Source organism: Bos indicus x Bos taurus, chromosome 14 (genome assembly GCF_003369695.1).
Source record: "Bos indicus x Bos taurus breed Angus x Brahman F1 hybrid chromosome 14, Bos_hybrid_MaternalHap_v2.0, whole genome shotgun sequence".
In the NCBI taxonomy this organism is placed as follows: Eukaryota; Metazoa; Chordata; class Mammalia; order Artiodactyla; family Bovidae; genus Bos; species Bos indicus x Bos taurus.
Window position 1 is genome coordinate 26,357,374 of NC_040089.1, and position 15,427 is coordinate 26,372,800.

The 15,427-nt window shown below is 43.1% G+C and overlaps 1 long non-coding RNA gene across 1 annotated transcript; it reads left to right on the forward strand.

Moving 5' to 3' along the window:
* Positions 1–346: 346 nt before the first annotated feature.
* Positions 347–5,611, forward strand: LOC113903948. Its single transcript, XR_003514357.1, has 3 exons — positions 347–469; positions 1,611–1,760; positions 5,456–5,611. It is a non-coding gene; the product is annotated as an uncharacterized LOC113903948 (long non-coding RNA).
* Positions 5,612–15,427: the final 9,816 nt, after the last annotated feature.

A 15,427-nucleotide genomic window follows, 5' to 3' on the forward strand; every position in this document is an offset into this window, starting at 1 on the left:
ATATTATACTTCAATAAAATGACCCTCCTAAAAAGTATACAAAATTAAGACTATAAAATTATTAGAGCCCCTTCAAGGGCCTTGCCAGGGACCCCATGGAAGTGAGGGGCACTGAGCCGAGCTTCTTTGGCTTCCCCGTGAATCTGCTCTGCATCTGCCAACTGGCTGGCACAGAGCAGGTCCTCAGTACCTGGTGGGGCTGATTTACATACAGTCACAGTTTTCATGTCATTTGTTTCTGTGACTCCCGACCTCTTAAGAAAGGTATGTATAAGACTCTGTGCATCTGGTTTTTAGATTTATTTCAAAGTTATCCTGAGCTTATTCTATTTTCTCCTTTAGATATCCCATCCACAGCTATTTTCAAGTGCCTGAAGTTGTTATTGTTCAGTTGCTAAGTCGTGTCCGACTCTTTGTGACCCATGGACTATATAGCTCACCAGGCTTCTTTATCCATGGGATTTTGCAGGTAAGAACACTGGAGTGGATTGTCATACCCTGCTCCAGGGAATCTTTCTGACCCAGGGTCGAACCTGAGTCTCTTGAGTCTCCTGCATTGCAGACAGATTCTTTACAACTAGCACCACCTAGGAAGCCCTACATAGCTTTAGAACAATATACTTAAACAATACTTATATGGCACTGAATCGCTATATGCCATTCTAAGAATTCTGCCATTGTTAATTCAATTAACAATCCAATTGGGTAGTGCTGTTATTCCCATTTTCCAGATGAGAAAACCGAGTCTCTGAGAAGTTGAAAAAGCTGTGTGATTCAGACTGTAAGTGATGGAGACAGGATTTGGACTGTCTAGCTTCAGTTTCCACACTTTTACTGCTGTGCCAGGCCACCATAAGAACCTGAGTTTAACCTAATATGTTTGTCAGGAAATGCTTCTAAAACTTTAATAGGCATACACATCTTTGAGGATCTTGTTGAAAAACAGATTCAGGTTTAGTTGGTCTGGTTTGAAGTCTGATATTCTACATTTCTGACAAGCTCCCAGGTGATGCCAGTGTTGATGGTCCAAGGACCACACTTTGAATTCAAGGGTCTAGAATCTGCTGTAGTTTTTTTTTAATATACTCATTCATAGATCTCTTTTTCCATGTCTACTCCTGTACTTGTGGGGAAATTCTCTGCAGACTTTATGTACGGCAAGTCCCTTGCATACAAATGAGTTCTGTTCCAAGCTTGTTCGTAAGTCCAGTTTGTTCATTAAGTTGAACAAAGTTAGCTTAGGTACTCAACTAACAGTCGGCTATGTAGTCCTGTACTGTAATAGGTTTATAATACTTTTCACACAAATAATCCATAAAAAAAAAAAAAAAAACATTTTTAATCTTACAGTACAATGTAAAGTACAATAGTACAGCACAGCAGCTGACGCACAGGGGCTGGCATCAAGTGAACAGACAGGAAGAGTTACTGATGGGAGGAGGGAGAGGAGGTGGGAGATGGTAGAGCTGAAGGACTGTCAGCAACAGGAGACAGCAGGTGAGCTGAGCTTGACTCAAGCCTGATGTTGATGGCACACGTGCAGCCTCCTTGCTGGAACTAAATGCATGTTAGCATCTTTGAAAGTTCACAACTTGAAGGTTTGTATGTAGGAGAATTACTGTATCATCACCACCTTGAATACTTGTGGCTCCAATCAAAACCATCCAGCACTGGCACATCCCAAGTGGAGCAAAGAGGTGGTCAGAAGTCAGGAGAGAAGCAGAACCAGGGAAGCAGGAAGAAAGAAAGTCCGGGCACAGGTACACCCAAACTTCTTGTGAAAGTTATGATGCGTGTGTGTTCATGTGTGTGTGTGTTGTATGTGTGTGTATAATCCCCCTCTGGATTTTAATTTCAAAACAGTGCATTTCCAGGCCTTATAAATCATGCATTCTATACATATATGTCCTTAGTCTGCTGAAGATTACCACTGTGAGGAGCATCTGTGAGACGAGGTTATTGCAAATATCTGCATCATCGCTGGGCCTAGATTCATCCCCTGGATCAAAAATAATGAAACTTAAACCACCTTCTCCTTTGACTGACTTTTCCAGACTGCCTCGTTTATTTTACAAACTACGATTCCTCAAAAATTCCATGAACTCTGTAGTGTTGTCTTTTCACCCATTAAATAGGCTATTTCCTTTTTCTTAAAGGAATTCAGGACTTGCCCCTCAACTCTTTTGAGTGCAGATGACTTCCAAAGGCTTTGTAGTTTTGTTTTGTTTTTATATTAAGAGTCTGTTCAGTCGTGTCTGACTCCTTGTGACCCCATGGACTGTAGCCTGCCAGGCTCCTCTGTCCATGGGATTTCCCAGGCAAGAACACTGGAGTGGGTTTCCATTTCCTCCTCCAGGGGATCTTCCAGACGCAGAGGGAGGACTTATTTCTTTTGAGGCCCCTGAGTCATGAACCACTCTCTAAAAATCCAGCCTATGTCAGTGGGTTATTTCACAATTCACGTCAAATTCCAAAAATTTAGATTGGAAATTGGAGGCGGTAGTCCAAGCTCAAGAAAGTGTATTGATTTAAACATGACTGCTTTATATTTGTGCCAAATGATACTGTGACAATAGTGGCTGAGGTACACAGAGCGTTCTCTGGAAGCCAGGTGCTCCTGTAAGCACAAGCTAACATCGTTATGCCTGAGCACCCTGCAGGACTGTTCTCATGTAGTTCTGATGGCTCTGCATTCTAAAATAGCTAACCATTTCTAGTCCTTATACACAAGAGGTGCATGGTCATCTGTGCCCAGTATTACTATCATCCAGTGGTTTTTGGTTGTTTTTTTTCCTTTTAGATTTTGTGTGTGTGTGGACCATTTTTAAAGTCTTTATTGAATTTGTTACAATACTGCTTCTGGTTTGTTTTGGTTTATTGGCCAAGAGGCATGTGGCATCTTAGTTCCCTGTTTAGAGATCAAACCTGCACCCCCTGCATTGGAAGGCAAAGCTTTAACCACTGGACCATCAGAGAAGCCCCTACCCAATGTTTGTTTGAGTTCACAGGTGCACAGAGAGGTGAAGCAGATTGCCCAAGGTCACACAGCTCCATGTGCTGGGCCTTGGCCTCCACCCAGATGAAAGGGATGAGAAGGATCAGGGTCTTGGGTGGAAAGCCTGGCTTCAGGTCCCATAGCTGAAGGGCAGCTCCTAAGACGGAGAAGGTGGTTTGATGTGAGGGGTTGAAAAGGAGTCCTCACATAAACAAGATAAATGGTAAGAGGCATTGGACATGAGTACGGCGAGATCTGCTGTGGGCACATTCATCAGAATGACGTCTCCCCTGCATACATACCCCTCTCACTGTGGCCATTTCCCTCAGAAACTCTTGACTCCCTGACCTCCTACTAAGCAGCAGACACTCGATTAATATTGTTCAGTGACAGGGATTTCCCTGGTGGTCCAGTGGTTAAGACTTTGCCTTCCAATACAGGGGGTATGGGTTCAATCTCCGATTAGGGAGTAAGATCCCACATGCCTTGGGGCCAATGAAACACCAAAACGTAAAAAGAAGCAATATTGTAACAAATTCAATAAAGATTTTAAAATAAAGTCCACATCAAAAAAAAATCATTAAAAAAAAAAACATTGTTCAATGATGGCCAGTTGTGGGACTTGCTTTAATCGGATGTGGTTGGTAGGAAGTTAATCCATGGACCCTGCAAGGGGACAAAAATGGTGCTCATCTAAGTTTTATCAATTGCTGCATAATAAATTATTCCAAAATGTAAGGTTATAAAACATCATCTCACGGTTTCAGTGGGTCAAGACTCTAGGCTTGGCTTGGGTGCCAACCTCTGCCCCTTACAAGGCTGTGGTCAAGGTGTGGGCTGGGGCTGCTGTCATCGTGAGGCTCGACTGGGGCAGGGTCTGCTTCCATGCTCACTCACGTGGCCGTGGGCACTCTCTGCCCCTGGTAACTGGTGGCTGGAGATGTCAGTTCCTTTCCATGTGAGCCTCTCCAAATGGCAGCTCAGGACATGACTGCTGGTTTGAGAGAGAGAGACAACCAGGTGAATCCAGAGTTTTTTTTTTTTATAACTTAACCTGGAAGAAGCATTCCATCGCCCGCCCATGCCCCATTCTATCTAATAGAAGCAAGTCCCCAAACCTAGCCTACACTCAGGGGGAGGAAATAACGCAAGGTGTGAGTGCCCTCAGGGCCCTCAGGGCTGTCTCAGCAGCAAAAGGAGGACAGAGATAGTGGGAGAGGTTTGATGAAAAGTCTCATCGAATCTTAAGATTATAATGTTTGATACAAAAACACTTCTCCACCCAGCTAAGCTGCAAGAAGCGTATCAGTCAAGTCATAGAAATATACAAGAAAAACGCAGTGATGCTTTCTTTTCGTAGTTATCTCCAAATCCTCAGCAGTTTTCCTTTCCTAGCTGCACCATTTGACCCTTTCAGGTCCCAAGACTGTCATCAGTGATGAAGCCAGCGTTTGGGGCGTGTATCTAGGGTAACAATTTGTCATCCATAGTTGATACTTTTAGAGTGAAGGGACACTATTTCTGATTATTCAAGGACAACAGGCAAACCAGGAAGTCTGAGCATTTACCTCTGAAATATCGTCCGTGCTTTACTGAGAGCCCTTCTCCCCTCCTTCATTCTCTCTCTCATCCTCCCGCTCACTTCTGTCCTTTCCTCCCATCACTGTCCACACTCTCTGTATCACTGCTGTTAAAAGTGAGCTGGAGGACTTCTCTGGCCCAGGGAATAAGAATTCTTATGGCCCAGGGCATAAGAATCCACGTTGCGATGCAGGGTACACCAGTTCCACCCCTGGTCCCGGAGGATCCTACTTCCTGCGGGGCAGCTGAGACCATGGGCCACAACTATTGTGCCTGTGCTCTAAAGCCTGGGAGCCGCAACTACTGAAGCCCACATGCCCCAGAGCCTGTGCTCCGAAATGAGAAGCCCACATACCACAAGGAAGAGTGGCCCCCGCTCACCACAACTAGAGAAAGCCTGTGCAAAGCAATGAAGGATCAGCACAGCCAAAAATAAATACAATTTTTTTTAAGGGAGCTGGAGACAGAGGGGTCATCCTGGAGCAGCCTGCTAACGATGCTCCGTGGTTCACACCCCAAATTGTCCTCCCCATCTCCTGGGTATCTTGTTCTGCAGCTGCCTTCAGAGATAAAGGAGCACACACATGTGCCCCCTGCCATGACTAGGGTTCTCAGCCCCACCCAGCAGTGCTACTGCAGCCACTGAGGGGTGTGTCCTCTGTCCCCATCATCCACAACTCAAGAGGCATGTACGTGTCATGTGTCTGTCTGTGTGTGTGTGTGCATGTGCGTGTGCGTGTGTGTGTGTGTGTGTGTGATATTCCCAGATAAGATACTGGGAAGAATTAAGAGAAGTACATGAGTATGGGTGGATTGGTTTTTGTTCCTTTTCAAAAAATATTTATTTATTTATTTGGCTGTGCTGGGTCTCATTTGCAGCACACAGGATCTTCCATCTGTATTGCAGCATGCAGGATCTCTTTAGTTACAGTATGCAAACTCCTGGTTGTGACATGTGGGGCCTAGTTCCGTGACCAGGGATCGAATCAGGGTCTTCTGCATTGGAAGTGCAAAGTCTGAGCCGCTGGACCACCAGGGAAGTCCCAAGGTTTGTTCTTAAAAAGCATCTCTTAAGCTAATGTACCATCACTTTGTGGTATTTAATTATGCATTTACAAGTTAACACATCATTAAAAATATGTACTCCGGTGTTTGCCCCAACTCAGTAATAGGAACTTGTTACTAAAATTGAATATAACGATGAGGAACCATTGACCTCACTGACCAAGTAACTCCAAGCCTGGTCCTTCTCTAGGAAACAGATTTTTACAGTCTCTTTTAGCTATCGCCCATGGATAGGCATTAGCCCAATTGTTGTTAGAGAGGTGAAATCTAAGAAACTACATCCATGAACTGAGTTATTCATTACAGTGATGCTGCTTTCCATTAGTCAGTTACTCTCCTGTCTTTCTTAGTAGACATCCTTTAATTCATCCTAAGAAAGCATGCATGTGAACTGAAGAATATTTTCTTAAAACTGAAAAAGAAATTTCTTACCATCTTAATAGCAATGATTTCTGGATCATAAACACAAGAGCAATTCACACTGAAATTAACAGCTATAGTTTCTAATGATCTGGAGAAGCCATATGTCTTTTTAACTGCTCAGTCACTCAAGACAGATGAACATAAAAGTGAGTTTTCTTCTTTTTCTCACCTCAAGCAAACTAAATTGGCAACAAATAGGAAATCATTTTTCAGAGCTGTTGCACTATGCATGTACAGTATTATCAAGTATAGTCTAGACTGCTATTAGTTTTGCAGCAAAGAAATATTTCTATCATATGGTCCTTATCAAGAGAATTAGCTAGAAGGATTGATAACTGGTAGGTAATATTCTCTCGTGAGCTGGCTTTTAAATGGGTCACATTGTTCTCCATTTCATTGGAAACTGAAAATAGATGCTATATCAGTAATGTTTGTGAAAAATAGCACATTATCTGGGACTGACTGGGGTAAGGGGGGTTGTATATTTCTTTATAAATTAACCCTCTAGGAAACCATAACAATTTAAAATCTGACACAGGCTTCATAGCTCATCTATTCCCAGCCCCTCATTTTTTTAATCTGAAGAAGCAGATACCCAGAAATATTAAGGGACCAAAGTAAAAGAACTATTTAGTACAAGTATTATGATTTCAACTGTAAAAATCTGTTTCAACATAAGCACACTGCATGCAATTATTTTCTGAACAGAGTGGAGAAAAGCATAATTTGTCCTTGGATTGTTGTTGTTCAGTCATTAAGTTGTGTCTAACTCTTTGTGACCCCATAGACTGCCCCATGCCAGGCTTCCCTGTCCTCCACTGTTTCCCAGAGCTTGCTCAAACTCATGTCCATTGAGTTGATGATGTCATCAAACCATCTCATTCTCTGTTGTCCCCTTCTTCTTCTGCCCTCAGTCTTTCCCAGCATCAGGGTCTTCTCCAATGAGTCAGCTCTTCACATCAGGTGGCCAAAGTATTGGAGCTTCAGCATCAGATCCGTCCTTCCAATGTCAGGCTTGATTTCCTTTAAGACTGACTGAGTTGATCTCCTTGCAGTCCAAAGGACTCTCAAAAGTCTTCTCTAGCACCACAATTCAAAAACATCAATTCTTCGGCTCTCAGCCTTCTTTATGGTCCAACTCTCACACCAATACATGACTACTGGAAAAACCATAGCTTTGATTACACGGACCTTAGTCAGCAGAGTGATGTATTTGCTTTTTAATATGCTGTCTAGGTTTGTAATAACTTTCTGTAATAAATATCCTTTCGGAGTCTATAGACTTTTACCCCTCAATGAGCTTTAATTGTAATAAAAGTCAGCAAATTGTAATAAAGAAAAACAAGGCAGGGGAACAATTTCCACCACAAATAAAATGAAAGTAGCCTTTTTCTTTCCCCTCTCAGCAAACAGGATCTGGACCCTGCAGGTCTGAGCACTGAGTGTCATGTCTCCAGCCTGAAAACCACAGCGCAATTGTCCTTTTTGTATGTGGAGCCAAAGGACCCGCAGCCTCAGCTACAACCAGTTCAGCCTGCCTAAAGTCAGACATTAATAGAAAGGGGTCAGCAAAGGCTTGTCTCTCCCTGCTCCAGAGGGGCCACTATTAACCTCCCAGAGCCCAGGTGACAGTCAGGCACATCCATCTGAAGCCGGCCTGCAGGAGCCACTTCTAAACAGATCAGATCTTCCCTGGTGCCAGATCACCTCTGAACTCCCGGCTGCTCACCCTGCACTGAGTAAGTTACGGGTTGTATTTCATGTATTTCAGGCTTGATGGGGCTGAAAGTGAAAGTTTTGTGTCCAGAACAGACTAAATCAAGTTCCCACTTAGAGCAACCTCTTTCCTGTCCTCTGCTTGCCGCTAAAAGCCATTTTGAAAACCCAGAAGATGAACAGCTAGCAGGTTAAGCAATTGTATTTTTTCTTCCCTATGTACTTGATCTTCTACATCTCAGCCAAGGACACAAAGGGAGACACTGGGCTCTGCTAAATTAGTAGCTGATGGAAGTCCCTTGATAAATTAAAAAGAAATGAATTAATATCAGTGCTCAGTAAGGTGAGGCCTGAAGCACCTCTCCGGCAGAGATAACTTAGGATGACCCAGTTATGATTATAATGAAGGGCCGAATAGGATGATATTCCCACTAGAATTTGAAGAATTAGAAGATTGAGCAGTAATGTAACCCACATATAAACAGCAGCTACCATTCTCTGCAGACACTGCTACCATTCTATAGCAGACACTGCTAAGCTGGTGACAAGCATTTTCTCATTTATTCTTATCATAACCCTGAGAGAGGTTCAGTTTTTATGTCCATTTTAGAGATGGTGCCCAGAAGCTCAGAAAGGTTCAGTAACCAATCACAGGCCACACAGCCAGGAAACAGTAGTGTCAGGTTTTGAACCCATGGAGTTTGACTCCAGAATCCATACTTCACTGCTATTCTGTAATTACGATAAGGAAGAAATGTATCAAGTTAATCAAGCATTTTCAATATGCAAAAATTATTTAAAGATCAGAATCAAGGGACTTCCCTGGTAGTCTGATGGCTGGGACTCTGCTTCCAATGCAGGGAGCATGGGTTCTATCCCTGGTTAGGGAACTAGGATCCCCCATGCCACACCTAAAAATTTAGAAAAAAAAAAATCAAAGTCAAAAGAGTTATGATGGCTCCAACATTAAGCTACATGATGGCTCCATTATTTGTGAACAAAGGTCTGCATAGCCAAAGCTATAGTTTTTCCAGTAGTCATGTATGAATGTGAGAGTTGGGCTATAAAGAAGGCTGAGCACTGAAGAACTGATACTTTTGAACTGTGGTGTTGGAGAAGACTCTTGAGAGTCCCTTGGACTGCAAGGAGATCCAACCAGTCAATCTTAAGGGAAATCAAGCCTGTGTATTTATTGTAAGGACTGATGCTGAAGCTGACAATCCAGTACTCTGACCACCTGATGCAATGAGCTGACTCATTGGAGAAGACCCTGATGCTGGGAAAGATTGAAGGCAGGAAGAGAAGGAGGTGACAGAGGACTAGATGGTTGGATGGCATCACTGACTCAGTGGACATGAGATTGAGCAAGCTACAGGAGTTGGTGATGGACAGGAAGGCCTGGTGTGCTACAGTCCACGGGGTCACAAAGAGTCAGACAAGACTGAGCAACTGAACAACGTTGAAAGGGGGAAGGTTTGCAAAATTGGGCCAAGACATAGATATGAAAGTGGGAAAACCTGTACAAGCCCGGGAGGAGGATATTACTAACTGTTGTAAGAGAAAGAAGCAAGTACAATACTCTGCATTTTCTCCTTCTCAGCAATAACATAGAGTGAATTTTCCCCAAATGGCCCTAATTGCAAATAAGTAACAGTAAAGAAATTCACATGAGTGGCTTTCATTCCTTTTCATCCTCATTGTTCTTCTCTTGGAAAATGTCAGAAGTGATTAAGAAAGAACTGGTCCAGTGGCTAGGACTCCACACTCCCAATGCAGAGGGCTGAGGGTTCAATCCCTGTCTGGGCAACTAGATCTCACATGCAGCAACTGAAGATCTATGCCACAGCTAAGACCAAAGATCCCATGTGATGCAGCTAAGACCCGGGGCAGCCAAATAAATTAATTAATTAAAAAAAATAAGAAGGACTTCGAAAGGGGAGTCTGTGAGGCACCCCCTGCAGAATTCAAAATATGAGTTTGGGCCTCAAAAATCTCCATTCCGCATCTGTATCTTTTTGTTACTAGTGTGAAGAAGTCTGGATCTTTGGTTTCTAAGAACATTCCAAAGATATTATATAGCTGGGAGAATGGGGAACAAAGAGCAACCCTAAAGGAAAATGAAACAAATTTTAACTCAGAAAACAGAAAATCCCCTATTTTATTCCCATGAAAAGACCTATTTTAGAGAATGATACCAGCCTTATCCCCAGTTTGTGTCATTCATGTTGTTTTTAATCTTGGATTTGCACATCTGAGAAGTTCTAAGATTTAGTGTTATTTTGTGTAAACAGTTTCTAAACTTGGGTAATAGGGTTTCTCTGTGGCCAAGAAGGTGGGACTTCCCACATTCATGCCATTCAGCTGAAGTTTTCTCAAGTTCCCTTTTCCTCTGCAGAACAGCTAGTCAGTTGATATAGCAGTGTTTAGACTAAAACATTTTGCCAAGTCCTGTACCAAATCCCCGGACAGTTTTATTACAATTTACAAAATTAGAAAACCACATGTATAAATTGTACCTATTTCTAATGTATTTCACTTAGCACGTGATATTTTCCTGTTCCCTACAAGTCCTTATTTTTAAGTGTTGAGATATTATAGGAATACACATTGGATTACAAGTTGCTTCCAAAGATCCTTTTGTTCAAGGGAAAGTTACAACATTGGAAATGTAAGCCGTATTCATTTGTGTACTTTCCATTGAATCCAACATTGTGGCTTTTGCTGATTTAAGAGAGGCCAAGTGCCTGCAGAAGTTGTATAAACAGTCTGCTAATCTTCCAAAGCATTTCTTAAGTCATTAATAACAGAGCCTGCTTATGCTTTAGAGGAACTGAGCTGGGCTTAGACAACATCAATATTATTTCATTTCCAAAAGCACTTGACAGGTTGGAAAGGCTTGTTAATTAATGCAGTTTGACCTGAATGAGAAAATATTTATTAATTTTATCTCACTGTGAAAGGAAGTGCAGAGGGATAAAGCAATGACAAATGTGAGTTACATGCCTTCTATGGGTCATAGACTCTTCATGTGATTGAACGCTGGACACAATGACTCTCAAGAGACTTCTAGAACCACCATCCTCCTGAAGTTTACAGTCCTGCTTAAGGGTGGGGTGGGGACAGCCACTTAAGGCCTCAGTGGCTGGGGTCTGTGTTAAGTGCTGACATCCAAGGAGAGGTCTGAACAGGCTGTGTGCAGAGCAGGAGGGGGAGGGGACTGAGGCTGGTCCCAGTTGTAGGCATCAGAAGATTTCTTCAAGGGATACTTGAACTAGAACTTCAAGAATGAACAGGATACCAGGAGGCAGGGGTGATGGGAGGATTTCCAACAGAGCAAAAATTTGGAGGCAGTAAGACAGTGGGAGAATTCAGGGGACAGCAGGCTGTGAAGTAAGAGAGCAGAGAACTTAACTAAGAAGTGGAACCGGGGAGGCAGGTGTACAAGATTTTCAGAAGGGTGTCGGAACCCCAGGACATGCAAAGCTAAGTCTTCCCTAAAGCAAAAGTGTAAGTTCCTAATACGACTTTGCTCCATGTTAAACTGTTAATTCAATACTAGAAACACTGATTATTTTGCTTCCAAAATCTCTAAAAGCAGAGGTCTCCCACAGGCACAGCCTTTGGAGGAATGCCTGAGGCAATTCCTGTTCTCTTTCAAATTCCATTTGCCATTGGATTATTTATCAGGCATTCAGAGAGCTTGGCTCTGCAGTCTGGTTGCCTGGAGTGAAGGCATGTGGATGCCTCTTGTGCTGTCAGTGTAGGCTTACAGTGCTACACTTTGATCATTTTCTATCACTGAAAATCAGGGAACTTCTGCCCTGTACTCTAGTGACACCACACCCCTAGAGTTTGTTGTAAAATGCTGTCCCTCTAAAGCAATATCATAAAGACTTTTTTGTGTGTGTGTGCTGGTCACTTTGATAAAGTTCAAAACACAAGGCAGGGCAAAGTTTGACAAATCTTTAAACCCCAGAGCAGGTTTATCCCAAATAAGCAGGATTTATCTAGATGCTGAAATCCCAGATAATTGCTTAACGGGTTCAGGGATTACTTTTGCCAGTTGAAATTGCTCTACTGTCAAGATTAGATTTCTCAAAAGCTAGACTTGTATATATTCACATCTTGGCAGATTACAAACATTATAAATGTATTTTCTTTTGTTTTCCCAACTATGGGATTGGTCTTTTATCTGACCAATGGCTTCCATGAAGGATTACTTTGGTTTTTTTCCCTCTCAAACACAATTGGTCTTTTAAAGTACATTCTATGAAATTTTAACCCTTTATGATTAGATATTGTGAATTAATGAAAGATAATATGAATGCTTTTGAGTTTTCCTATGGTAATTGAGATACATTTTACTTAAAAGATGGGGGAAGTGGAATTTTAAAGAAAATCAACTTCTTATCCATGACCTTGGCATGAGGCCTCCACCTCTTCCAACATGAAATTTTTATGATGCTGTTTTAGTGCCATTAAAACTGATTTCTTCAATAAATGTCAATTTATTAACTGTGTAAAGATTACCTGAAGAATTTTAAGTCGTCTTATTTCTACCAGGAATAAAACTGGATCTTACAGAAGCAGACTCACAGACATAGAAAACAGACTTGTGGTCACCAAGGGGGAGAGGGCAGGTGGGGAATGGATGGATTGGGAGTTTGGGGTTAGCAAATGCAAATTACTGTATGTGTATATGTGTTCAGTCGACCAGTCATGTCTGATTCTTTGCGACCCCATAGATTGTAGTCCACCAGACTCTTCTGTCCATGGAATTTTCCAGGCAAGAATACTGGATTGGGTTGCCATGCCTTTCTCCAGGGGATATTCTCAACTCAGGGGTCAAACCCACATCTCTTGCATCTCCCGCATTGACAGGCAGTTTCTTTACCACTGCGCCACCTGGGAAGCTCAATACTATTGTATACAGAATGGATAAACAAGGTCTATTTTATAGCACTGGGAACTATTTGCAATATCCTGTCATAAACCACAATGGAAAAGGAAAATAATAATAATAATAAAATTGGGTCTGTCCAGTTTAGACACCTCAGCAAGTGAAAAGTCTTAAGAATTCTAAGTATGTCATGAACCAGCCACTGGTGTACATGTGTTCCCTGTCCCGAACCCCCCTCCCTCTTCCCTCCCCCACAGTATTGCAAAGTAATAAGCCTGAAATTGAAATAAATGAATTAAAAAAAATAATATAAAAGAATTCTAAGTGTGATGGTATGGTTTCCAAAGTGAACCATCTCTCAGGTTTTTCAAGAAGCTATTCTATGAATGAATCTGAGGCCCCTTTGGAATAGACCAGAAGTGATCCAGGGCTGGGCTGTAGAGAAGACAGAAGCCCTCAGACTTCTTGGAGCTGTGGTTTAGATGCCCTATGGCAACCACAGCCAGACAGGTCTTGGTGGGACTGAGTTCGTGCTGTTGGCCCAGGCACAGTCACCGTGGCCCTTGCATTCAAGTGCTGTTCCCATCAGCACTAGGGTGACTAATAACATCAACTTTTTAAAAAATGCACAACATGAAAGTTGCAAGACGAGTTCTAATTTGGGGCAGAATAAGGACTGCAGCCCTGGAGACACAGCTCAGATGGCTCTGAGAAACTGCTTCAGAGAGGCAGGGCGAGGGTCATTGTGTATGTGATTTTGGTGAAGGGGAAATACATGTGATCAGGCACATATTTTTTCAGAAGGTTTCTACTAGTCTTATGCAGCTTTCTGCTAGTCACGAGAAACAGTCGTCACCATGAAGGATTTTAGTGCTTTTCTAGGTATGAGGAGATATAAGAACTGGGCTCATAAAATCAGGTCCTGAGAATATCTAACTACCTGAAAACTCGTCCTGCCAGTTTTTCCCAGAGTGCAGAACACCTCGTTTCTGCTCTCCACCCTGAACTCCTTTCAGAGGGTGTTGAAGGTCAGCAGCTGCAACAGCTCATAATTTACTCCTTGCAGAGGTAGATGGCAAGCAACCATGGCAAGTACCAACTTGCAGTTGACAATAATGAGGCTGGGGCGCTTTGTCTGCTCCGTGTTTAGTGCCTCTTCTGAGTGAGAGGATACGCACTCTCGTATGAACATGTGACATGGTGGTCGTCAGGGCCCCCCAAGTGTCTGTCCACATACATCCATGGTCTTCCAATCTTTCTCCTTCTACCACGCCATTCACTATGTCCCAGGATTCCCATGATTTTCTAACTCTGGGCCACTTATCTTTCAATATAAAGTGGGAAACTAGGCACACTGCCCACAGGAAGGGTTTTCTCTCACCATACTCTAGCAAGGTCAACTTGCAGGGAGCTGGGAGCATGGTGGCCATCCCCCACTTGCTATTTGCACCCACCTAGCAAGCTCATGCTCTGTAAGCAAGCGTGAGCTTTTTCTTCCTCCCGTGGGATCCCCTGTCTGGCTGTGGGTGTAAGCCACGTGGCAACAGAACAGCAGACATAGTGCACTGGGAGCTGGACTGCTGTACATGTCTGGACTGCAGTACATGTCTTCTGCTTTGCCCACTAGTGCTGCTTGGGCTCAGTGCTGGACTACCTGTTTCATCTCATGCTGGATTGTTGCTAGGCCAGCCTGACTTGATGATTTAGTAGGTCTGCCCTGCTCGTGAGGGATGGGTCCCCCAAGGCCCAGTAACATCCCAGAAGATGCTTTGCAAAAAGCATGTCATTCCATGCTCCTCTGAAATGGCTTGACAGCAGAAGGCTGGGGGCCTGCTTTGTGATTTTCCCCCTTGGGCTTGACACATGTTATACACAGCTTCTGCTCCCCCTGCCAGTACCTCCAATACCTGCTGCAGGGAGCCTGATGACACCCAGTCACATTCAGAGCTGGTAGGTAGCCTTTTGGTTCACTTAGCAATGGGGCTGGAGCAGTATTTCCAACCTTAGAATCTGCTGCTACTACAACCCACAGAGGCCAGACAGGCATTGTGTCTGCTTTGTGAAAGGAAAGGCAAGATGCAATACTTTAGAGGAGATGTCCTGGCACAGCCCTGACCATCTGACCACCGGCAAAATTTTACTAATATGGCAGGCATTCAGTCTACCATAAATTCACTACTGCTGCTATGCATGTGCTCAGTCATGCCTGACTCTTTTGTGACCATAGTCTGCCAGCTTCTCTGTCCATATGTGATTTCCCAAGCAAGAATACTGGAGTGGATAGCTATTCCTTTTTCCAGAGAATCTTCCCTACCCAAGGATCAAACCCATGTCTGCTGAGTCTCTTCCATTGCAGGCAGATCCTTTACCATCTGAGCCACCAGCAAACCCTATATTCCCTGCAAGGCTGCCAGATCTCGGTATTCCAATGTAAGACTGACTTTCTAGAGAAAATCTAGAAATTCTTGTCTCTCCCCCATTCCAGTGGTTCTCACACTATGGTGTACACAAGAATACATTTGAATGCTTGCCAAGATGTGAATGATCCGGCCCCACCCACAGAGATTCTGATTCTAAATAAAGTTACATGAGTCCAGGAATCTGCACTTTGAAAGGATGTCCCACCCCCGTGCTTCTGAAGGACTTTGAGAAGCTCTGCTTTATGTCTTTGAATATGCTGCTCACTGTGTCTCTGACCCCTTCCTGTTTTCTAATTTTTTAATTTATATATTTATTTGGCTGCACTG